The 26,979-nt window shown below is 52.2% G+C and overlaps 1 long non-coding RNA gene across 1 annotated transcript in view; it reads right to left on the bottom strand.

Moving 5' to 3' along the window:
* LOC142925525 (uncharacterized) overlaps positions 1-16,531 on the bottom strand; it is a 37,564-nt gene extending 21,033 nt beyond the window's left edge. The window contains exons 1-2 of the long non-coding RNA XR_012942473.1: positions 16,312-16,531; positions 11,162-11,237 (exon numbers count right to left, since the gene is read on the bottom strand). This is a non-coding gene — a long non-coding RNA (uncharacterized LOC142925525). The remainder of the gene's footprint in view (positions 1-11,161; positions 11,238-16,311) is intronic.
* Positions 16,532-26,979: the final 10,448 nt, after the last annotated feature.

Raw genomic sequence — 26,979 nt, forward strand, 5'->3', positions numbered from 1 at the left:
GTATGTGTGTGTATCAGTCTGTGTGAGTGTGTATCAGTATCTGTGTGTGTGTATCAGTATGTGTGTATGTGTTTCAGTGTGTATCAGTGTGTATCAGTCTGTGTGTGTATCAGTATGTATCAGTATGTGTGTGTGTATCCGTGTGTATCAGTATGTGTGTGTGTGTTTCAGTGTGTATCAGTATGTATCAGTCTGTGTGTGTATCAGTATGTGTTAGTATGTGTGTATCAGTATGTGTCAGTATGTGTGTGTGTATCAGTATGTGTCAGTATGTGTGTGTGTATCAGTATGTGTCAGTATGTGTGTGTGTGTGTATCAGTATGTCTGTGTGTGTGTATCAGTATGTGTGTGTATGTGTGTATCAGTATGTATCAGTATGTGTGTGTGTTTATATCAGTATGTATCAGTGTGTGTGTGTGTATCAGTATGTGTCAGTATATCTGTGTGTATCAGTGTGTATCAGTATGTGTGTGTTTATCAGTGTGTATCAGTATGTGTGTGTGTGTGTTTCAGTGCGTATCAGTATGTATCAGTCTGTGTGTGTGTATCAGTATGTGTCAGTCTGTGTGTGTGCATCAGTATGTGTCAGTATGTGTGTGTGTATCAGTATGTATCAGTATGTCTATGTGTGTGTATCAGTATGTGTCAGTATGTCTATGTGTGTGTGTATCAGTATGTGTCAGTATGTGTGTGTATCAGTATGTGTCAGTATGTCTATGTGTGTGTGTATCAGTATGTGTGTGTATCAGTATGTGTGTGTATCAGTTTGTGTCAGTATGTCTATGTGTGTGTGTATCAGTATGTGTCAGTATGTTTGTGTGTATCAGTGTGTGTCAGTATGTCTATGTGTGTGTGTCAGTATGTGTGTATATCAGTATGTGTGTGTATCAGTATGTGTCAGTATGTCTATGTGTGTGTGTATCAGTATGTGTCAGTATGTTTGTGTGTATCAGTGTGTGTCAGTATGTCTATGTGTGTGTGTGTATCAGTATGTGTCAGTATGTGTGTGTATCAGTATGTGTCAGTATGTGTGTGTGTATCAGTATGTGTCAGTATGTGTGTGTGTATCAGTCTGTGTGTGTGTATCAGTATGGGTGTGTGTTTCAGTATGTGTCAGTCTGTGTGTGTGTATCAGTATGTGTCAGTCTGTGTGTGTGTATCAGTATGTGTCAGTATGTGTGTGTATCAGTATGTATCAGTATGTGTGTTTGTATCAGTATGTCTATGTGTGTGTGTATCAGTATGTGTCAGTATGTCTATGTGTGTGTATCAGTACGTGTCAGTATGTCTATGTGTGTGTACCAGTATCTGTCAGTATGTGTGTGTATCAGTATGTGTCAGTATGTCTATGTGTGTGTGTATTAGTATGTGTCAGTATGTGTGTGTATCAGTATGTGTCAGTATGTCTATGTGTGTGTGTATCAGTATGTGTGTGTATCAGTATGTGTCAGTATGTGTGTGTATCAGTATGTGTCAGTATGTGTGTGTAGCAGTATGTGTCAGTATGTGTGTGTGTGTATCAGTTTGTGTGTGTGTGTATCAGTATGTGTGTGTGTGTATCAGTATGTGTGTGTGTTTCAGTGTGTATCAGTGTGTATCAGTCTGTGTGTGTATCAGTATGTATCAGTCTGTGTGTGTGTATCAGTATGTGTGTGTGTTTCAGTGTGTATCAGTGTGTATCAGTCTGTGCGTGTATCAGTATGTATCAGTCTGTGTGTGTATCAGTATGTGTGTGTGTTTCAGTGTGTATCAGTGTGTATCAGTCTGTGTGTGTATCAGTATGTATCAGTCTGTGTGTGTGTATCAGTGTGTATCAGTATGTCTGTGTGTGTATCAGTATGTATCAGTGTGTGTATTTGACAGGGTCTTTGCACGTCCGACTCTGTGCCGGATCATTGTCTCTCTCCCCCCCATCCCCCCGGAACCCCCCCTCCCCCCGCCTACCCCCTGGTGAGCCATTCTGTTACCCGATCCCAGGATTAGGGGTCGATCGGGGACTCTGAGTGAGTTTAAAGAGGACCCCCCCCCCCTTGGCTCATTTACCCCTAAAGACACCGCACCCTGTGAGGCTGATGTTTGAATCCAAGCCCCCTTCCCCCATGCCCCCTCCCCCCCGTGCCCCCTCCCCCCGTGCCCCCTCCCCCCGTGCCCCCTCCCCCCGTGCCCCATCCCCCCGTGCCCCCTCCCCCCCGTGCCCCCTCCCCCCCGTACCCCCTCCCCCCGTGCCCCCTCCCCCCGAGCCCCCTCCCCCCGTGCCCCCTCCCCCCGTGTTTATCTCCCCCCGTGTCTTTATCACCGTGCCCCCCTCTCTCCCCGTCTGCTGTTTCTCGTCCTAAGCAGCCCCCCCCGCCTCGAGTCAAGTTCACACCGCGACCCCCCCCCCCCCCCGGTTCCGCATCCTCCCCTCAGCTCTAGTTCACCCCCTCCCCCCCTCCTCCTCCCCTCTCTCTCTCCATCTCCACAAGACAAAGATCCTCATTTAGCCTCGACTCACTGTCGGGGAAAGTGCTGTTCGATGAGATACGATGAAGTTCACCACACATCCACTCACTCAACCAATCAGCAATCCACTCACTCACTCATCCACTCACTCATTCACACCACTCACTCAGCCACTCACTCAGCCACTCACTCAGCCACTCACTCAGCCACTCACTCAGCCACTCACTCAGCCACTCACTCAGCCACTCACTCAACCATCAACCCACTCAATCAACCACTCACTCAGCCAATCAGCCATCCACTCACTCATTCACACCACTCACTCACTCATCAACCCACCCAACCACTCACTCAGCCACTCACTCACCCACTCACTCACTCACCGATCAACCCACCCAACCACTCACTCAGCCACTCACTCAACCAACCAGCCATCCACCCGCGCATCCACCCACTCACTCATTCACACCACTCACTCAGCCACTCACTCAGCCACTCACTCATCCTTTAACCCACTCAATCAACCACTCACTCAGCCATCAACCCACCCAACCACTCACTCACTCACCCACTCACCCACTCACTCACCCATCAACCCACCCAACCACTCACTCAGCCACTCACTCAGCCATCAACCCACCCAACCACTCACTCACTCACCCTATAACCCACTCACTCACCCATCAACCCACTCACTCACTCAGCCACTCACTCACCCATCAACCCACCCAACCACTCACTCACTCACCCTTTAACCCACTCACTCACCCACTCACTCACCCTTTAACCCACTCACTCAGTCACTCACCCATCAACCCACTCACTCACCCACTCACCCACTCACTCACCCTTTAACCCACTCACTCAGTCACTCACCCATCAACCCACTCACTCACCCACTCACTCACCCTTTAGCCCACTCACTCAGCCACTCACTCACCCACCCACTCACTCTCTCACTCAGCCACCCACCGACTCTCCCACCCACTCACCCACAGTGGCCAACCACTGAGGGCATGTGCCCTGGTGCCAGGGATAACCACCCCGTCTCTTCTCTCCCCTACTCCCCTCTTCCTGCCTCGCCCTCCCCTCTCTCCTCTCCGCTTCCGTCTCTTTTCTCCGTTTGCCCGTCTCCCCATCTCTGCTGTCTCCCCTTCCCTCTCTCCTCCCGTCAACCCTCTTCCTCCTGCTCCTCCTCTTGCATCTCCCTTCCTCTCGCTTCCTCTCTCCCTGTCTCGCATCTCCGCTTCCACGTTCCCGTGTCGTGTTCACTCCCCCCTCCCCTCTCCCACCACGACCCAAAACACAAAGACAAAGATCCCCCGTGTAGCCTTAACAGACCGGTGGAGCAAGTGCTGCTGTTAGCGAGTAGCGCCTATGAAGGCCGGCACGGCACGCGAGGGGGAGGGTGGCCAGCACCACGCACGGCCGCCTTTGTCTCCCCAGTGCTTAGATTGTTTACACACCACATCAGGTACTCATTGAGGCTGAGTCGACCTAGGGGAGGCCCAGGACCAGTTAAAATATTCGTCACGGGTGTTGGTGGTCGTGAGCGGAAATTGAAGTCGGGTTGCCGGGTTCGTAGCACAGAGCGTTACCACCACACTCACTACCATCATCATCACCACCATCACCACCACTATTACCACCACCGTCTTCAACATCACCACCATCATCACCACTACACTCACCACCACCATCACCACCACTATTACCACCACCGTCTTCAACATCACCACCATCATCACCACTACACTCACCACCACCATCACCACCACTATTACCACCACCGTCTTCAACATCACCACCATCATCACCACTACACTCACCACCACCATTTTCAACATCACCACCACACTCACTACCATCATCACCACTACACTCACTACCACCATCACCACCACTATTACCACCACCGTCTTCAACATCACCACCATCATCACCACTACACTCACCACACTCACTACCATCATCACCACTACACTCACCACCACCATCACCACCACTATTACCACCACCGTCTTCAACATCACCACCATCATCACCACTACACTCACCACCACCATTTTCAACATCACCACCACACTCACCACCATCATGACCACCATCGTCAACATCACCACTACCACACTCACTATCATCATCACCACTACTACCATCTTCAACATCACCATCACCACCACAGTCATCACCGTCATCACCACCACACTCACCACCATCATCACCACTACCATCTTCAACATCAGCACCATCACCACCACCACAATCTTCAACATCACCACCACCACCACACTCACTACCATCATCACCACCACACTCACCACCATCATCACCACCACACTCACCACCATCATCACCACCCCCACCATCTTCAACATCACCACCCCCACCATCTTCAACATCACCACTACCACGCTAACCACCACCACCACCACACTCACCACCACCACCACCCCTCCCCCCTCCCCCCCTCTCCGTCTGTCTCCAGCGCCCACATCCGGGGTCAAACCGGGACGGCGATTACTGTGGGGGGGGGGGGGGGGTCACTGAACCCCCCCCCCCCGTGTCCCCCCCCTCGTGTCCCCAGTTGCCCTGGCAACGGGGATAGAGGCGAGACTCGCCGCTGTCTCTCTCGAGGGATAAAGCGCGCACTCATAGACAGCGAGGGGCGGGAGAAGGGGGGGGACGGGGGGGGTAGGAGCGGTGGCACAGTGGTTAGCGCACTGCGCTACGAATTCCAGAGTTCGATTTCCGCTCACGGCCAACATCGATAAATAAATATCCGCCCCGTGCCCTGGGTCGACTCAGCCTTAACCACATGAGAATCAGGTGTGTGTGTGTAACACACCTGGTGTGTGTGTGTAACACACCTGGTGTGTGTGTGTGTAACACACCTGGTGTGTGTGTGTAACACACCTGGTGTGTGTGTGTAACACACCTGGTGTGTGTGTGTGTAACACACCTGGTGTGTGTGTAACACACCTGGTGTGTGTGTGTAACACCTGATGTGTGTGTGTAACACACCTGGTGTGTGTGTATCACACCTGGTGTGTGTGTATCACACCTGGTGTGTGTGTGTGTGTGTAACACACACCTGGTGTGTGTGTATCACACCTGGTGTGTGTGTGTATCACACCTGGTGTGTGTGTGTGTGTAACACCTGGTGTGTGTGTGTAACACACCTGGTGTGTGTGTAACACACCTGGTGTGTGTGTGTAACACACCTGGTGTGTGTGTGTGTGTAACACACCTGGTGTGTGTGTAACACACCTGGTGTGTGTGTATCACACCTGGTGTGTGTGTATCACACCTGGTGTGTGTGTGTAACACACCTGGTGTGTGTGTGTAACACACCTGGTGTGTGTGTGTGTAACACACCTGGTGTGTGTGTGTATCACACCTGGTGTGTGTGTGTGTGTAACACCTGGTGTGTGTAACACACCTGGTGTGTGTGTAACACACCTGGTGTGTGTAACACCTGGTGTGTGTGTGTATGTGTAACACACCTGGTGTGTGTGTAACACCTGGTGTGTGTGTGTAACACATTAGCACGGGGGAGACAAAGGCGGCCGGGCGTGGTATTGGCCATCCACCCCCTCTTGTGCCATGCCGGCCTTCATAGGTGCTGCTCGCTCACAGGACTTGCCCCAGCAGTCTGTTAAGGCTATACGGGGGACCTTTGCTTGTATTATATGGAGTGGTGAGTGATGGGTGAGTGTGGTAGGGGTGAGTTGTTTGTAGTGTATGGTGAGTATTGTGAGTATGGGGTGTGGTGAGGATGTTGTGGTGATTGTGTGGTGAGCTGTGTGGTGAGCTGTGTGGTGAGCAGAGTGGTGAGCAGAGTGGTGAGCAGAGTGGTGAGCAGAGTGGTGAGACGTGATCAGCGGTGAGAAGTCTGGTGAGTGGCGAGTGGTGTGGTGAGTGGTGAGTAGTTTGGTAAGTAGTGTGGTGAGTAGCGTGGTGTGGTGAGTAGTGAGGTGTGGTGTGTAGTGAGGTGAGTGGTGAGGTGAGTGGCGAGTGGTGTGGTGAGTGGTGAGTAGTCTGGTAAGTAGTGTGGTGAGTAGTGTGGGGTGGTGAGTAGTGAGGTGAGTGGTGAGTGGTGAGTAGTGAGTAGTGTGGTGAGTAGTGAGTTGAGTGGTGAGTAGTCTGGTGAGTAGTGTGGTGAGTAGTGTGGTGTGGTGATTAGTGAGGTGGGTAGTGTGGTGTGGTGAGTAGTGAGGTGAGTAGTGAGTAGTGTGGTGAGTAGTGTGGTTAGTATTGTAGTGTGGTGAGTAGTGAGTTGTGTGGTGAGTAGTGTGGTGAGTGGTGAGGTGAGTGGTGAGTAGTGTGGTGAGTATTGTAGTGTGGTGAGTAGCGAGTTGAGTGGTGAGTAATGTGGTGAGTAGTGTGGTGAGTAGTGTGGTGAGTAGTGTGGTTAGTATTGTAGTGTGGTGAGTAGTGTGGTGAGTGGTGAGTAGTGTGGTGAGTAGTGTGGTGAGTAGTGTGGTTAGTATTGTAGTGTGGTGAGTAGTGAGTTGAGTGGTGAGTAGTGTGGTGAGTAGAGAGGTGAGTGGTGAGTAGTGGTGGTTAGTATTGTAGTGTGGTGAGTAGTGAGTTGAGTGGTGAGTAATTTGGTGAGTAGTGTGGTTAGTATTGTAGTGTGGTGAGTAGTGTGGTGAGTGGTGAGTAGTGTGGTGAGTAGTGTGGTTAGTATTGGAGTGTGGTGAGTAGTGAGTTGAGTGGTGAGTAATGCGGTGAGCAGTGTGGTTAGTATTGTAGTGTGGTGAGTAGTGTGGTGAGTAGTGAGGTGAGTGGTGAGTAGTGTGGTTAGTATTGTAGGGTGGTGAGTAGTGAGTTGCGTGGTGAGTAATGCGGTGAGCAGTGTGGTGAGTAGTGAGGTGAGTGGTGAGTAGTGTGGTTAGTATTGTAGTGTGGTGAGTAGTGAGTTGTGTGGTGAGTAATGCGGTGAGCAGTGTGGTGAGTAGTGAGGTGACTGGTGAGTAGTGTGGTGAGTAGTGTGGTTAGTATTGTAGTGTGGTGAGTAGTGAGGTGAGTGGTGAGTAATGCGGTGAGCAGTGTGGTGAGTAGTGTGGTGAGTAGTGTGGTTAGTATTGTAGTGTGGTGAGTAGTGAGTTGCGTGGTGAGTAATGCGGTGAGCAGTGTGGTGAGTAGTGAGGTGAGTGGTGAGTAATGCGGTGAGTAGTGTGGTGAGTAGTGAGGTGACTGGTGAGTAGTGTGGTGAGTAGTGTGGTTAGTATTGTAGTGTGGTGAGCAGTGAGGTGAGTGGTGAGTAATGCGGTGAGCAGTGTGGTGAGTAGTGAGGTGAGTGGTGAGTAATGCGGTGAGCAGTGTGGTTAGTCCTGCAGTGTGGCGAGCGGTGAGGGAGGTCACCGTCTGCACATAGACGGAGCAACCTTCCCAAATTAGTGCATCTCTCTCCCATTCCTCTCTCTCGCTCTCTCCCACACCCAGGGGAGAGAGCGGTGGTGGTGGTGGTGGGGGTATAGAGAGAGAGAGGTACACGTGATAAGCCTAACACCTGTTGTAGGATTCTCTCTGTCTCTCCCTCCCCACCGCCACTCTCCATCCATTCTCTCTCCCCCCCCAATCTCTCCCTCCCTCTCACAAGTTCATCTCTGTCTCTCTCTCTCTCTGATGCTCTCCCCATTGTCTCTCTCTCTCGCGTCTCTCACACACACACACCATTGTAAACAAATCTCTCACGCACGCGCAGACCGCGTGAACACAGGCACGTGCTTTGTTAAGGTGAACTTCTTTCGCACCGTACTTCGCCAAGCGTGTTCATCGCGCCGACACGTGCACGCGGACCCACACAAAATAGACAAATCCCCCCCCCCCCCCCCGTGTAGCCTTGAACAGGCACTTACCCACTCATTCACTCACTCATTAACGCATTCATTCACCCACTCATTCACTCTCACTCATTAACGCATTCATACACTCACTCATTCACTCACTCATTTACTTACTCACTCACTCATTCACTCACTCACTCATTCACTCACCTCACTCATTCACGCATTCACTCACTCACTCATTCACTCACTCACTCATTCACTCACTCATTAACTCATTCACTCACTCACTCATTCACTCATTCACTCATCCATTCACTCATTCACTCACTTACCCACTCATTCACTCACTCATTCACTCATTCACTAATTCACTCATTCACTCATTCATTCACTCATTCACTCACTCACTCACTCATTAACTCATTCACTCATTCATTCACTCATTCACTAATTCACTCATTCACTCATCCATTCACTCGTTCATTCACCCACCCACTCAGTCACTCCAGTCCTCACTTGCTCTCGCTTGCTCACACTCACACAGCCAAAGCCAAAGATCCCCCATGTAGCCTTAGCAGGCTGTTGCTTCAAGTGCTTTTCGGCAGCAGCACCTATGAAGACCGGCACCACGGCACACGATGGGGGTGGGTGGTCAGCACCACGCCCGTCCGCCTTTGTCTCCCCAGTGGTGACATATTTTTGTTTTTTTAACACACCGCACCAGGTACTCATTTTGAGGCCGAGAGACAACGTACGGGAGGCCCAGGACCGCTTCAAATATTCGTCAGCGGTGTTGATTGTGGACGGGACAAAACCGCTGAGCCACCGCTCCCCATTGCCAACAAACAAAGACACACACGCATACACCACGCTTGGCATACCAACACACGCGTGCACACGCGTACACACGCGCGTGCACTCACATACTCCCATAGCCATACTTGCCATACCCATGCGTGCAAACAATGACAAAGAAAAACAAAGATCCCCCATATAGCCTGTAACAGACTGTAGGGGCAAGTGCTGTTAGCGAGCACCTATGAAGGGCGGAACGGTACACGAGGGGGTGGGTGGCCAGCACCACGCCCGACCGCCTTTGTCTCCCCAGTGGCGATGTTTACACACCGCACCAGGTACTCATTTGAGGCCGAGTCGACCTAGGGGAGGCCCGGGACCGGTTCAGATAATCGTCACTGGTGTCGGCCGTGAGCGGGAATCGAACTCGGGTCGCCAGGTTCATAGCGCAGCGTAGCGCTAACCGCTACACTACCGCTCCCCACACACACACAGACACACACACACGCGCGCGCACACACACACAGACACGTGCACACTCTCACATCGGCGTTTGGCATCCAGATGCACACAAACACAGATATTCAGTTGCACACAAATACAGAGATGCCCCCTCCCCGTCCCCCACGTGATGCCCGCAAGGGCTGTTGGGTCCATGCTGCTAGCGAACACCGATTAAAGGCCACTGTCATCGCGCGCGATAAGTTGCACAGTTGCACGCAATCACCTGGGTCACAACTCACTGGGTCACAACTCACCTGGGTCACAACTCACTGGGTCACAACTCACTTGGTCACAATTCACTTATTCACAACTCACCTGGGTCACAAATCACCTGGGTCACAACTCACTTGCTCACAACTCACCTGGGCCACAACTCACTTGGTCACAACTCACCTGGGCCACAACTCACTTGGTCACAACTCACTTGGTCACAACTCACCTGGATCACAACTCACTTGGTCACAACTCACCTGCTCACAACTCACTTGGTCACAACTCACCTGCTCACAACTCACCTGGGTCACAACTCACCTGGGTCACAACTCACCTGCTCACAACTCACTTGGTCACAACTCACCTGGGTCACAACTCACTTGGTCAGAACTCACTTATTCACAACTCACCTGGGTCACAAATCACCTGGGTCACAACTCACCTGGGTCACAACTCACTTGCTCACAACTCACCTGGGCCACAACTCACTTGGTCACAACTCACCTGGGCCACAAATCACCTGGGTCACAACTCACCTGGGTCACAACTCACTTGCTCACAACTCACCTGGGTCACAAATCACCTGGGTCACAACTCACCTGGGTCACAACTCACTTATTCACAACTCACTTGGTCACAACTCACTTGGTCACAACTCACCTGGGCCACAACTCACCTGGGTCACAACTCACTTGCTCACAACTCACCTGGGTCACAACTCACCTGCTCACAACTCACTTGGTCACAACTCACTTATTCACAACTCACTTGGTCACAACTCACTTGGTCACAACTCACCTGCTCACAACTCACTTGGTCACAACTCACCTACTCACAACTCACTTGGTCACAACTCACTTGGTCACAACTCACTTGGTCACAACTCACCTGGGTCACAACTCACCTTGGTCACAACTCACCTGGGTCACAACTCACTTGGTCACAACTCACTTATTCACAACTCACCTGGGTCACAACTCACCTGCTCACAACTCACCTGCTCACAACTCACCTGCTCACAACTCATTTGCTCACAACTCATTTGCTCACAACTCACCTGCTCACAACTCACTTGGTCACAACTCACCTGCTCACAACTCACCTACTCACAACTCACCTGCTCACAACTGATTTGCTCACAACTCATTTGCTCACAACTCATTTGCTCACAACTCACCTGCTCACAACTCACCTACTCACAACTCACCTACTCACAACTCACCTGCTCACACTCGCACCTGCACCCACCTGCTCACAACTCACCTGCTCACAACTCACCTGCTCACAACTCACCTACTCACAACTCACCTGCTCACAACTCACCTACTCACAACTCACCTGCTCACAACTCACCTGCTCACAACTCACCTGCTCACAAGTCACCTGCTCACACTCGCACCCGCACTCACCTGGTGGACAGAGGCAGGGGGTGGGGTCCGGGGCATCACGCGCCACGCGCGCGCGTACTGCCAGGTGTGACTTCACCTGGGGGAGGAGGGAAGGGGTATTTAGCCCTTCACCCTCCGGACTCTCGAAGGGTCATTGCCTGAAACGTCGCCTATTTTTTTCCGCACGTTTAAGGCCACGCGGTGCAGTTAATGACGAGCGTGTTGGTTATTTTTTTTTTACTGAACAAAGAATGACGCGGGGGGATGATGGTGGTGGTGGTGATGGTGGTGGAGTCAGCACCACGCCCGACCGCCTTTGTCTTCCCGAAGCGCTCACGCTTTTGCACACCGGCGCCGGCCAGGTTCTCCGCCAATGCCGAGTCGACCTAGTGCAGGACACCACAGCTGGTTCGGTTTTATTGGGGGGGGGGGTTAATTCAGAAGCTTTATTTATGCTGGATGAATCCGATAAGCTTTAAAGCTCTTTTGCACAGTGTCCAGCAGTTTCACAGATGTCCGTGGGGGGTGGGGGGGGTGGGGGGTGTGGGGGGGGGTGGGGGGGGAGCGAACTCCAGCCATCGTGCGAAACGTCGAACTTGAATTGTAAATGTTGAGCGGTTCCTGCCGACTCTTAGCAACCAATTGGCAGGCTCTGTTGACGCGGCACAGCCTGACGAGTTTGGGGCGTCGGGTGGTGGCCGGTTTAACGACAGCAGCATCTGTACATTTCGCGCGATCAAACGCAACAAGAAAAATAACCCTCCCCCCCCACCTCTCCTTTACGGATGTTTGGTCGCGAAAGTCCGACGAATCCCACGACTACCACGTGTTACACTTGCCTGCGAGAGGCCCTCGGCCCTCACCCCCCACAAACCCACCCCACCACCACTTAACTCCACTGCCACACACCTCTTGAGTCCTCGTTAAAGACAACGCGGCGTTAATTTCCCACTCAGAGAGTCGCTAGGGAGGCAGGGGGGGGGGCGGTGATGATTGGCTGTGATTCAGCGCTAATTGGCACTTGGGGTCACGAGGGGTCAAGCGCTCGTCAGCACGGGCTGGGGTTGAGGTGACGCTGGAAGAAAGGGGGTGGTGGTGGTAGTGGTGGTAGTGGTGGTGGTAGTGGTGGTGGTGGTAGTGATGGTGGTGGTGGTAGTGGTGGTGGTGGTAGTGGTGGTGGTGGTAGTGGTGGTGGTAGTGGTGGTGGTAGTGGTGGTGGTATTGGTGGTGGTGGTGGTGGTAGTAGTGGTGGTAGTGGTGGTGGTAGTGGTGGTGGTGGTAGTGGTGGTGGTGGTAGTAGTGGTGGTGGTGGTGGTAGTGATGGTGATGGTGGTGGTAGTGGTGGTGGTGGTAGTGGTGGTGGTAGTGGTGGTGGTAGTGGTGGTGGTGGTAGTGGTGGTGGTAGTGGTGGTGGTGGTATTGGTGGTGGTGGTGGTAGTGGTGCTGGTGGTAGTGGTGGTGGTAGTGGTGGTGGTGGTAGTGGTGGTGGTAGTGGTGGTGGTAGTGGTGGTGGTATTGGTGGTGGTGGTGGTAGTGGTGGTGGTGGTAGTGGTGGTGGTAGTGGTGGTGGTAGTGGTGGTGGTGGTAGTGGTGGTGGTAGTGGTGGTGGTGGCCACCCACTCCCGTCGTGTGCCATGCCCGCCATCACCGGTGCTACTCGCCAATGGCGCATGCCCCCAACAGTCTGTTACAGGCTACACGGGGTGGTGATGGTCGGTGATGGTGGGCGATGGTTGGTGATGGGTGGTGATGGTGGGTGATGGTTGGTGATGGTGGGTGATGGTTGGTGATGGGTGGTGATGGTTGGTGATGGTTGGTGATGGTTGGTGATGGTGAGCGATGGTTGGTGATGGTGGATGATGGTGAGCGATGGTTGGTGATGGTGGATGATGGTTGGTGATGGTGGGTGATGGTGGGTGATGGTTGGCGATAGTTAGCGATGGTTGGCGATGGTTGGCGATGGTTGGTGATGGTGGGTGATGGGTGGGTGATGGGTGGTGATGGTTGGTGATGGTTGGTGATGGTTGGTGATGGTTGGCGATGGCTGGTGATGGTGGGTGATGGGTGGTGATGGTTGGTGATGGTTGGTGATGGATGGCGATGGATGGCGATGGTTGGTGATGGTGGGTGATGGTTGGTGATGGGTGGTGATGGTTGGTGATGGTTGGTGATGGTTGGTGATGGTGGGCGATGGTTGGTGATGGGTGGTGATAGTTGGCGATGGGTGGTGATGGGGGGTGATGGTTGGCAATGGTTGATGATGGTGAGCGATGGTTGGTGATGGTGGATGATGGTGAGCGATGGTTGGTGATGGTGGATGATGGTTGGTGATGGTGGGTGATGGTGGGTGATGGTTGGCGATAGTTAGCGATGGTTGGCGATGGTTGGCGATGGTTGGTGATGGGGGGTGATGGGTGGTGATGGTTGGTGATGGTTGGTGATGGTGGATGATGGTTGGTGATGGTGGGTGATGGTGGGTGATGGTTGGTGATGGTGGGTGATGGTGGGTGATGGTTGGCGATGGTTGGTGATGGTTGGTGATGGTTGGTGATGGTGGGTGATGGGTGGTGATGGTTGGTGATGGTTGGTGATGGTTGGCGATGGTTGGTGATTGGTGGTGATGGTTGGTGATGGTTGGTGATGGTGGGTGATGGGTGGTGATGGTTGGTGATGGTTGGTGATGGTTGGCGATGGTTGGTGATGGGTGGTGATGGTTGGTGATGGTTGGTGATGGGGGGTGATGGTGGGCGATGGTTGGTGATGGTTGGTGATGGTTGGTGATAGTTGGCGATGGGTGGTGATGGGGGGTGATGGTTGGCGATGGTTGATGATGGTGGATGATGGTGAGCGATGGTTGGTGATGGTGGATGATGGTGAGCGATGGTTGGTGATGGTGGATGATGGTTGGTGATGGTGGGTGATGGTGGGTGATGGTTGGCGATAGTTGGTGATGGTTGGCGATGGTTGGCGATGGTTGGTGATGGTTGGTGATGGGGGGTGATGGTTGGTGATGGTTGGTGATGGGTGGTGATGGTTGGTGATGGGTGGTGATGGTGGGCGATGGTTGGTGATGGGTGGTGATGGTTGGTGATGGTTGGTGATGGTGGATGATGGTTGGTGATGGGTGGTGATGGTTGGTGATGGGTGGTGATGGTTGGTGATGGTGGATGATGGTTGGTGATGGTTGGTGATGGTGGATGATGGTTGGTGATGGGTGGTGATGGTTGGTGAAGGGTGGTGATGGTGGGTGATGGTTGGTGATGGTTGGTGATGGTTGGTGATGGTGGGCGATGGTGGGCGATGGTTGGTGATGGTGGATGATGGTTGGTGATGGTTGGTGATGGTTGGTGATGGTTGGTGATGGTGGGCGATGGTTGGTGATGGTTGGTGATGGTTGGTGATGGTGGGTGATGGTGGATGATGGTTGGTGATGGGTGGTGATGGTTGGTGATGGTGGATGATGGTTGGTGATGGTGAGCGATGGTTGGTGATGGTGGATGATGGTTGGTGATGGTGGGTGATGGTTGGTGATGGGTGGTGATGGTTGGTGATGGTTGGTGATGGTGGGTGATGGTTGGTGATGGTTGGTGATGGTGGGTGATGGTTGGTGATGGTGGGCGATGGTTGGCGATGGTTGGTGATGGTTGGCGATGGGTGGTGATGGTTGGTGATGGTTGGCGATGGTGGGCGATGGTTGGTGATGGTTGGTGATGGTTGGCGATGGTTCTTGATGGTTGGTGATGGTTGGTGATGGGTGGTGATGGGTGGTGATGGGTGGTGATGGTTGGTGATGGTTGGTGACGGTGGGCGATGGTTGGTGATGGTTGGTGATGGTTGGTGATGGTTGGTGATGGTGGGCGATGGTGGGCGATGGTTGGTGATGGTGGATGATGGTTGGTGATGGTTGGTGATGGTTGGTGATGGTTGGTGATGGTGGGCGATGGTTGGTGATGGTTGGTGATGGTTGGTGATGGTGGGTGATGGTGGATGATGGTTGGTGATGGGTGGTGATGGTTGGTGATGGTGGATGATGGTTGGTGATGGTGAGCGATGGTTGGTGATGGTGGATGATGGTTGGTGATGGTGGGTGATGGTTGGTGATGGGTGGTGATAGTTGGTGATGGTTGGTGATGGTGGGTGATGGTTGGTGATGGTTGGTGATGGTGGGTGATGGTTGGTGATGGTGGGCGATGGTTGGCGATGGTTGGTGATGGTTGGCGATGGGTGGTGATGGTTGGTGATGGTTGGCGATGGTGGGCGATGGTTGGTGATGGTTGGTGATGGTTGGCGATGGTTCTTGATGGTTGGTGATGGTTGGTGATGGGTGGTGATGGGTGGTGATGGGTGGTGATGGTTGGTGATGGTTGGTGACGGTGGGCGATGGTTGGTGATGGTTGGTGATGGTTGGTGATGGGTGGTGATGGTTGGTGATGGTGGCTGATGGTTGGCGATGGTGGGTGATGGTGGGCGATGGTGGGTGATGGTGGGCAATGGTGGGCGAAGGTTGGTGATGGTTGGCGATGGTTGGTGATGGTGGGTGATGGTTGGTGATGGTTGGCGATGGTGGGTGACGGTGGGCGATGATTGGTGATGGTGGGTGATGGTTGGCGATGGTTGGCGATGGTTGGTGATGGTTGGCGATGGTGTTTTGGTTCAAGGCGATAGAAATTCACAGGCGGCGAGGATCAGCCACGCCAGGGGGTGGTGCGTTTTTTGCATTACCGGTAACCGCATGGTGGTTAAAACAAAAAACCGGTTAACTTCGTATTAAAGCTTTCGTGACTGCATAAAATTACTCATTGGTTTTTTCGGCAAAGTCACGTGTGTGGAAATACAATAAAATTATATTAAAACAAAAAAACAATCACGACGTTTGGATCACAATGCAAGCGATCTTCATCAGGTGTCAAGAGAATTCAACAAACCTGTCTCTCGTCTCTCATCTTCTTGTCGTATTTACCTCCGTGATTTGTTCTTGACACCTGACGAAGATCGCTTGCGTTGTGATCGAAACGTCGTGATTGTTTTTTTGTTTAAACATTATTTTATTGTATTTCTACACGCGTGGATTTAACCGACTAAACCAATGAGCGGTTGACATCGGCTTTGCCCGCGCGCGCGCACAGAGACGCCCGTGGAGCTCAGCGAACGCGACTCGCCCGGCCACTCACCACCGCCTCCACCGCCTCCGCAATGCTCCTCTTCCTCCTCTCCTGCTCCTCCTCCTCGTCGTGCTGGGCCCCCCACGCCTCCACCTCCTCGGCCCCCCACGCCTGCACGGCCCCCTCGCGCCAACGCCGCCGCCGCTGCTGCCGCTGCTGCCGCAGCTCCAGGAGGCGAACCCGCCGCTCGAGTTGCGCTGCTCTGGCCTCGAGACCCGCGACGAGGTCCCCTCCCCCGGGGCCCCGCCCCCACTCCCCCGCGGCCACCCCCCAGAGCCCCGTGCAGCAGCAGGCGCCGGCCACAATGAGCACGGCGACCGCGACCGCGACCGCGACCGCGACCGGGGCCGGGGCCGGGGCCGGGGCCGGGGCCGGGGCCGGGGCCGCGACCGGGGCTGTCGCGCGCCGGGAGCCCCCCAGCTCCGCCCCCTCCCCCACCTCCTTCTCTCGCGTCTCCATGGCAACGGAGGGAGGAGACGATGGTGATGGGGAGGTGTTAATGGGTGTGGTCGGGCGATGGGTACCAGTATCCGTCTTCTCGATGACGACGGAGGAGGTGGTCGCTATGGTGACAAGCTGGGTACCAGTATCCGTCTCCTTGGCAAAGAGGAGGCGGTCGGTATGGTTACACGCTGGGTACCAGTATCCGTCTCCTTGGCAACAGAGGAGGTGGTCGGTATGGTGACACGCTGGGTACCAGTATCCGTTTCCTTGGCAACAGAGGAGGTGGTCGGTATGGTGACACGCTGGGTACCAGTATCCGTCTCCTTGGCAACAGAGGAGGCGGTCGGTATGGTGACACGCTGGGTACCAGTATCCGTCTCCTTGGCGACAGAGGAGGTGGTCGGTATGGTGACACGCTGGGTACCAGTATCCGTCTCCTTGGCGACAGAGGAGGTGGTCGGTATGGTGACACGCTGGGTACCAGTGTCCGTCTCCTTGGCGACAGAGGAGGTGGTCGGTATGGTGACACGCTGGGTACCAGTATCCGTCTCCTTGGCGACAGAGGAGGTGGTCGGTATGGTGACACGCTGGGTACCAGTATCCGTCTCCTTGGCGACAGAGGAGGTGGTCGGTATGGTGACACGCTGGGTACTAGTATCCGTCTCCTTGGCAACAGAGGAGGTGGTCGGTATGGTGACACGCTGGGTACCAGTATCCGTTTCCTTGGCAACAGAGGAGGTGGTCGGTATGGTGACACGCTGGGTACCAGTATCCGTCTCCTTGGCAACAGAGGAGGCGGTCGGTATGGTGACACGCTGGGTACCAGTATCCGTCTCCTTGGCGACAGAGGAGGTGGTCGGTATGGTGACACGCTGGGTACCAGTATCCGTCTCCTTGGCGACAGAGGAGGTGGTCGGTATGGTGACACGCTGGGTACCAGTATCCGTCTCCTTGGCGACAGAGGAGGCGGAGACGGTCGATGGGGACGAAGGGATGGATTCGAGGGGTTATGGGAGGATGGAGGGAGGGGGATGAGAATTCGAATCCCGGCCCGTGACCAGTCGAGATCTGAGAGATAAGAGAGAGGCACACACGAGGGTTGGTGGATCACACGCGCAGATCGGAGGCCAGGCTCACGCGTGTGAGTTCGTGGCTGAACGGCAAAGACACTTTGGCATCGACTTCACGGCACTCGTCTGCAAGCGTGGCCGTCCGACTCAGTGCGGTATTGTTTGTTCTTGTGAGGTTCTGAACCCCACGCCCTTGCTGGACATGTGTGAAGAAGAGCTTGATAGCTCATCGGATTCCTCCAGCACGAGTGATTATTCTGAGTCTGGGAGTTGATCTGATGCCTTCCCCCATGAACTCCATTGGTGCGGCGTGTGGTGGCTATGAGATGTTAACTACCTCGCCTGGTGTGCAGGAGGTCGTGGGTTCGGACCCGACCCTTGCATCTGCTGCTGCTGTATATTTGGAGTCTGCGTGTCTCTCTATCTCCCCGTGGTCGCGTGTGATTTTTCCCCGGGGGTCCTCCGGTTCCCCCCTCCCCCCACCCCCCGCCTCCGCACATACAGAATCAACCTCACGCGTTGCGGAGCGTGTGTCGACAACAAATTCCCACGTGATGATGATGAAGCCACTTCCCATTGAGCTATCATTCGCGTTCCCGGTCGCTTCTGACAGAAGAGCCACGTGGCTGAGCGAGCTTTACCCGGCTCAATGCATCACTTTAACTCTCGCCCACGAGTCTCGTGAGCGTGCCGATGAGTTGGGGAGCTGGAGGCAAATGTCGAGGCGCTGCTCCTGCTGCTCGCTACGACGAGAGGGCTCCAGTGGAGAGAGACTTTTGACTTTTAAACAACTTTTATTGAGAGAGAGAGTGAGGGAGAAAGACACCACGTGTCGCTTTGCTGTTCCTCCTCCTCCTCCGTTGAAGGAGCGCAGACCACAGCGGGTTTACGATGCAGTCTCTACGAGTCTCTGTGGGTATACATGAGTCTCTGCATGTCTATGAGTCTCTATGTGTCTCTAAGAGTGTCTATGCAGTATATATCTATGGGTCTCTATGTGTCTCTAAGAGTGTCTATGCAGTAAGTGTCTATGCAGTATGTCTCTATGCAGTATGTCTCTATGTGTCTCTAAGAGTGTCTATGCAGTATGTCTCTATGGGTCTCTATGTGTCTCTAAGAGTGTCTATGCAGTATGTCTCTATGGGTCTCTATGTGTCTCTAAGAGTCTCTATGCAGTATGTCTCTATGAGTCTCTATGTGTCTCTAAGAGTGTCTATGCAGTATGTCTCTATGGGTCTCTATGTGTTTCTAAGAGTCTCTATGCAGTATATCTCTATGGGCCTCTATGTGTCTCTAAGAGTCTCTATGCAGTATATCTCTATGGGTCTCTATGTGTCTCTAAGAGTCTCTATGCAGTATGTCTCTATGGGTCTCTATGTGTCTCTAAGAGTCTCTATGCAGTATGTCTCTATGGGTCTCTATGTGTCTCTAAGAGTGTATATGCAGTATGTCTATATGAGTCTCTATGTGTCTCTAAGAGCGTCTATGTAGTATATCTATGAGTCTCTTTGTGTCTCTAAGAGTCTCTATGCAGTATGTCTCTATGGGTCTCTATGTGTCTCTAAGAGTCTATATGCAGTATATCTCTATGGGTCTCTGTGTGTCTCTAAGAGTGTCTATGCAGTATGTCTCTATGAGTCTCTATGTGTCTCTAAGAGTCTCTATGCAGTATATCTCTATGGGTCTCTGTGTGTCTCTAAGAGTGTCTATGCAGTATGTCTCTATGAGTCTCTATGTGTCTCTAAGAGTCTCTATGCAGTATGTCTCTATGAATCTCTATGTGTCTCTAAGAGTGTCTATGCAGTATGTCTCTATGGGTCTCTATGTGTCTCTAAGAGTGTCTATGCAGTATGTCTCTATGGGTCTCTATGTGTCTCTAAGAGTGTCTATGCAGTATGTCTCTATGGGTCTCTATGTGTCTCTAAGAGTCTCTATGCAGTATGTCCCTATGGGTCTCTACGTGTCCTATGAGTCTCTATGCAGTATGTCTCTATGGGTCTCTATGTGTCTCTAAGAGCGTCTATGCAGTATGTCTCTATGGGTCTCTATGTGTCTCTAAGAGTCTCTATGCAGAATCTCTCTATGGGTCTCTATGTGTCTCTAAGAGTCTATATGCAGTATATCTCTATGGGTCTCTACGTGTCCTATGCAGTATGTCTCTATGGGTCTCTATGTGTCTCTAAGAGTCTCTATGCAGTATGTCTCTATGTGTCTCTAAGAGTGTCTATGCAGTATGTCTCTATGGGTCTCTATGTGTTTCTAAGAGTCTCTATGCAGTATATCTCTATGGGCCTCTATGTGTCTCTAAGAGTCTCTATGCAGTATGTCTATATGGGTCTCTATGTGTCTCTAAGAGTCTCTATGCAGTATGTCTCTATGGGTCTCTATGTATCTCTAAGAGTCTCTATGCAGTATGTCTCTATGAGTCTCTATGTGTCTCTAAGAGTCTCTATGCAGTATGTCTCTATGGGTCTCTATGTGTCTCTAAGAGTGTCTATGCAGTATATCTCTATGGGTCTCTATGTGTCTCTAAGAGTCTCTATGCAGTATGTCTCTATGGGTCTCTATGTGTCTCTAAGAGTCTCTATGCAGTATGTCTCTATGGGTCTCTATGTGTCTCTAAGAGTGTATATGCAGTATGTCTATATGAGTCTCTATGTGTCTCTAAGAGCGTCTATGTAGTATATCTATGAGTCTCTTTGTGTCTCTAAGAGTCTCTATGCAGTATGTCTCTATGGGTCTCTATGTGTCTCTAAGAGTCTATATGCAGTATATCTCTATGGGTCTCTGTGTGTCTCTAAGAGTGTCTATGCAGTATGTCTCTATGAGTCTCTATGTGTCTCTAAGAGTCTCTATGCAGTATATCTCTATGGGTCTCTGTGTGTCTCTAAGAGTGTCTATGCAGTATGTCTCTATGAGTCTCTATGTGTCTCTAAGAGTCTCTATGCAGTATGTCTCTATGAATCTCTATGTGTCTCTAAGAGTGTCTATGCAGTATGTCTCTATGGGTCTCTATGTGTCTCTAAGAGTGTCTATGCAGTATGTCTCTATGGGTCTCTATGTGTCTCTAAGAGTGTCTATGCAGTATGTCTCTATGGGTCTCTATGTGTCTCTAAGAGTCTCTATGCAGTATGTCCCTATGGGTCTCTACGTGTCCTATGAGTCTCTATGCAGTATGTCTCTATGGGTCTCTATGTGTCTCTAAGAGCGTCTATGCAGTATGTCTCTATGGGTCTCTATGTGTCTCTAAGAGTCTCTATGCAGAATATCTCTATGGGTCTCTATGTGTCTCTAAGAGTCTATATGCAGTATATCTCTATGGGTCTCTACATGTCCTATGCAGTATGTCTCTATGGGTCTCTATGTGTCTCTAAGAGTCTCTATGCAGTATGTCTCTATGTGTCTCTAAGAGTGTCTATGCAGTATGTCCCTATGGGTCTCTATGTGTCTCTAAGAGTCTCTATGCAGTATGTCTCTATGAGTCTCTATGTGTCTCTAAGAGTGTGTATGCAGTATGTCTCTATGGGTCTCTATGTGTCTCTAAGATTGTCTATGCAGTATATCTCTATGGGTCTCTATGTGTCTCTAAGAGTGTCTATGCAGTATGTCTCTATGGGTCTCTATGTATCTCTGTCAGTCTCTATGGGTCTCTATGTAACTCTATGTGTCGCTATGCATTTCCGAGCCTCCGTGTATTTCTATGAGTCTCTGTGTATCTCTAGGAGTCTCTGCATGAGTCTCTATGCATCTCTGTCGGTCTCTATGGGTCTCTATGTAACTCTATGTGTCGCTATGCATTTCCGAGCCTCCGTGTATTTCTATGAGTCTCTGTGTATCTCTAGGAGTCTCTCCGTGAGTCTCTACGCATCGGTCTCTATGGGTCTCTATCTATCTCTGATTATATTTTGCACCTTTCAATCGTCTTGTTGGTTACTGGCTTGGCGTAGCGCTCCATGGAGACGTTTGGCCACGGACTCCGCTTGGTGCAGAGTTCCAGGGGACGACAGTCACCCCGTGTCCGTCACTGAGTACCGAAACCTATTTACTGCACTTAAACTATTCATCTATAGGCTGTTGTTTTGTTTTTTTACCAAGTAAGTCCCACTGAGCTAGAAGCGACCTGGTCACAAATGATAGCTCAACGAAGTGGCTCGTCATCACGTGGACATTCATAGCAGCAGTCAGTACCACGAACGTGGTGATGTTTATTCTAAATGCGAAAGAGCCAAACCCTGAGAAAAAAGAAAATCCACTTAACCACGGGGAGAGAGAGACACACACCGCAAACTCCAAATATACAGCAGCAGGCGTCGGGGTCGGGATCGAACCCACGACCTCCTGTATACCAGGAGAGGTAGTTAACATCTCCTAGCCACCGTGATGATGATGAGAGAGACGCAAACTCCAAATATAAACAGGCATCATCAGGGTCGGGATCGAACCCACGACCTCCTGTATACCTCGCGAGGTAGTTAACATCTCCTAGCCACCGTGATGATGATGAGAGAGATGCAAACTCCAAATATAAACAGGCATCAGGGTCAAGATCGACCCCACACGACCTCCTGTATACCTCGCGAGGTAGTTAACATCTCCTAGCCACCGTGATGATGATGATGATGAGAGAGACGCAAACTCCAAACATAAACAGGCATCAGGGTCGGGATCGAACCCACGACCTCCTGTATACCACGCGAGGTAGTTAACATCTCCTAGCCACCGTGATGATGATGAGAGAGATGCAAACTCCAAATATAAACAGGCATCAGGGTCAAGATCGACCCCACACGACCTCCTGTATACCAGGAGAGGTAGTTAACATCTCCTAGCCACCGTGATGATGATGAGAGAGACGCAAACTCCAAACATAAACAGGCATCAGGGTTGAGATCGAACCCACGACCTCCTGTATACCACGCGAGGTAGTTAACATCTCCTAGCCACCGTGATGATGATGATGAGAGAGACGCAAACTCCAAACATAAACAGGCATCAGGGTCGGGATCGAACCCACGACCTCCTGTATACCACGCGAGGTAGTTAACATCCCCTAGCCACCGTGACACCCACGGTTCCCCGTTACGCCACCAATTCACCCCGAGACATCGTCGCGAGGACAATCATTCATTAGCCAAATGAATACGTATGATGAATTAATAGTTTATCAAATGATTCTGAAATACAAAGATCCACCCGGATGGGCTGAACAGGCTGTTGGGGTAAGTGCTGTGAGCGAGCCGCACCTATGAAGGACGACATGGCACACGACGGGGTGCGTCCGTTGGCCAGCGCCATTCCCGACCGCCTTTGTCTCCCTAGCGGCGATGTTTGCACATCGCATCAGGTGTTCATCTGAAGCCGAGTCTATCTAGGGTCGGTCCGTGACTGGTTCAGTAAATCGTCACTGGTGTTGGCCGTGAGCGGGAATCGAACTCGGGTGGCCGAGTTCATAGCTCAGCGTGCTACCTGCTGAACCACCGCTCCCCATTTATGAAACACAGACACGCACGCGCAGACCCATAGACTCGCACAGAGACCCTTAGACTCGCACAGAGACCCATAGACTCGCACAGAGACCCATAGACTCGCACAGAGACCCATAGACTCGCACAGAGACCCACAGACTCGCACAGAGACCCATAGACTCGCACAGAGACCCATAGACTCGCACAGAGACCCATAGACTCGCACAGAGGCCGATAGACTCGCACAGAGACCCATAGACTCGCACAGAGACCCATAGACTCACACAGAGACCCATAGACTCGCACAGAGCCCCATAGACTCGCAGAGACCCATAGACTCACACAGAGACCCATAGACTCGCACAGAGACCCATAGACTCACACAGAGACCCATAGACTCGCACAGAGACCCATGGACTCGCACAGAGACCCATAGACTCGCACAGAGACCCATAGACTCACACGGAGACCCACAGACTCACACGGAGACCCATAGACTCGAAGAGACCCACAGACTCACACAGACACCCATAGACTCGCACAGAGACCCATAGACTCGCACATAAATCCATAGATTCGCACGGAAACCAGTAAACTCACACAGATCCACAGACTTCTACAAAGACAACACGTAAAACGCCGACTCAATATCTACAGAGACCCACAGACTCTCAGAGACTCAACGATCTCCAGAGTACCACAAAACCAGGCGACGTGAGTTAGATTCCTGGCCACTGCTAACGTCAGTGGCGAATGATCATCTGAACCACTCCGACGTGGACTCAGCCTGTGTTCGTGTGTGTGTGTTCGTGTGTGTGAGTGTTCGTGTGTGTGAGTGTTCGTGTGTGTGAGTGTTCGTGTGTGTTCGTGTGAGTGTTCGTGTGTGTGTTCGCGTGTGTGTTCGTGTGTGTGTGTGTTCGTGTGTGTGTGTGTTCGTGTGTGTGTTCGTGTGTGTGAGTGTTCGTGTGTGTGTGTTCGTGTGTGTGAGTGTTCGTGTGTGTGAGTGTTCGTGTGTGTGAGTGTTAGTGTTCGTGAGTGTTCGTGTGTGTGAGTGTTAGTGTTCGTGTGTGTGTGTGAGTGTTAGTGTTCGTGTGTGTGTGTTAGTGTTCGTGTGTGTGTGTGTTCGTGTGTGTGTGTTCGTGTGTGTGAGTGTTCGTGTGTGTGTGAGTTCGTGTGTGTGAGTGTTCGTGTGTGTGCAGAGCATCACGATCACTGAAAAGACAAAGCAGGCGGCCTTAATAGGCGCTCGCTAACAGCACACACAGAGTCTGCATAACCTACACCCACACGCGCAGAAGCGGCCACTCTCTTACCTGTGTGCGTGCAACGTGACCTGCGGAATGTTTGATCCAAAGCTGCTGCTGCTGACGATGATGCTGCTGCTGATGCTACTATTGCTGCTGCTGATGCTACTGTTGATACGGCTACTGATGATACTGCTGACGAGGATGCTACTGCCGATGGCTTTGATACTGCTGATGATGATGATACGGCTACTGATGATACTGCTGACGAGGATGATACTGCCGATGGCTTTGATACTGCTGATGATGATGATGATACGGCTACTGATGATACTGCTGACGAGGATGATACTGCCGATGGCTTTGATACTGCTGATGATGATGATGATACGGCTACTGATGATACTGCTGACTAGGATGATACTGCCGATGGCTGTGATACTTCTGATGATGATGATGATGATACGGCTACTGATGATACTGCTGACTAGGATGATACTGCCGATGGCTGTGATACTGCTGATGATGCTGTTGCAGCTGCTACTGCTGCTGCCTCGCTCCGCGAGTTCGCAGCTGTTGTGACTGCGCTTGCGAGTGGGAGGTGATGGAGGGAGGGGGAGGGAGGGGGAGAGAGGGGGAGAGAGGTGATGGAGGGAGAGAGAAGGAGGGGGAGGGAGGGAGATTGAGAGAGAGGGAGGGGGGGAGGGAGAGAGAAGGAGGGGGAGGGAGGGGAGGGAGGTGATGGAGGGAGTGGGAGGGAGGGGGAGGGAGGTAATGGAGGGGGAGGGAGGGAGGGGGAGGGAGAGAAAAGGAGGGGGAAGGAGGGGTGGAGGTGATGGAGGGAGGGGGGGAGAGGTGATGGAGGGAGAGAGAAGGAGGGGGAGGGAGGTGATGGAGGGAGGGAGAGGGAGAGAAAAGGAGGGGAGGGAGGGGGTGGAGGTGATAGAGGGGGAGGGAGGTGATGGAGGGGGAGGGAGGGGAGGGGGAGGGAGGGGAGGGGGAGGGGGAGGGAGGAAGGGAGGGGAGGGAGGGAGGGAGGGGAGGGAGGTGATGGATGGAGAGGAAGGGAGGGGAAGTGAGAGGGAAGGAGTGATATGGGTTTTCGGTAACCATATGAAAAACGGGTAGTCGGTGTGCAACACACACATACACACACATACACACATACACACACATACACACACACACATACACACATACACACATACATACACATACACACACACACATACACACACACATACATACACACACACACATACACACACACATACACATACATACACACACATACACACATACACACATACATACACATACACACATACACACACATACATACACACACACATACACACATACACACACATACATACACACACATACACACACATACATACACACACATACACACACACATACACACACACATACATACACACACATACACACACACATACACACACATACACACACACATACACACACATACACACACACATACAACAACAACAACAACCGCCATTCGCCACTAAGTGGCGGTGACGTCACCACGACGCTTGTGCCAGGCTATGTGCACCCTGAGGCCACGTGAAGTGTCGAACGCCCGCTGGCAGGTGGTCACGGGGCAGACCCAGGTGCCACGGGTCGACTGACTGAGATGACTGGCTGATGCACCACCTGTGCCCCCTACTGTGCCAACCTGCTGTGCTTTAGCCACCCGGCGCTCCGCTCGCTGTTGTGAGCGTCGCTCCTCCGCCCTCCGTTGTTGTTGGAGGGCGACTGCCTCCAACTGCCCAGTAGCATCCTTCACGAGCCTCCTCCACAGAGGCCGATCTTGACACCGCTGGTACCAGTCATCGGCAAGTCCACTCAGCTCCACGTCCTCCTGTACCACATCACTCCATCTCTTCTCTAGCCCGTGCCGCGCCCGCTTAGCCCCCTCAATCCGGCCAAACAAAAGCTGTTTCGGCATGCGGTGGCTGGGCATGCGGGCTACATGACCCAGCCATCGCAGCCTTGCCTCCCGGAGGAGCTCACCGATGGGACCCTGCCCAGATCTTTCAAGGATTTGTGAGCTCCTCACACAATCCAGTCTGGTTAAACCCAGGATGGATCGTAGGCAGGCCAGCCTAAATGTTTCTAACCGGCGAAGATGTTCCATTAGGGGGGTCCACGTTTCGCAAGCATAGAGAAGGGAGGGAATGACCGTGGCCGAGAAGACCTGAAGCTTAGTGCGGAGCGACAGACCAGGTAGCTTCCACACAGCATTACGCAACCGATGAAAAGATATTGCCGCTCGACTGATTCGGAGTGAGACCTCTGCTGTTAAACTGGAGCCAGTCATAAGCACACTGCCCAGGTATGGGAAACTCTCCACTCTCTCCACAACTGCCCCATCACCGATTGGGAGTTGTGGGGGTGGAGTGTCCGATGGTACAAAATACCCAGGCA

This window comes from Petromyzon marinus, chromosome 21 (genome assembly GCF_048934315.1).
Source record: "Petromyzon marinus isolate PM22_M1 ecotype Great Lakes invasive population chromosome 21, UKy_Petmar_22M1.pri1.0, whole genome shotgun sequence".
Lineage (NCBI taxonomy): Eukaryota > Metazoa > Chordata > Hyperoartia > Petromyzontiformes > Petromyzontidae > Petromyzon > Petromyzon marinus.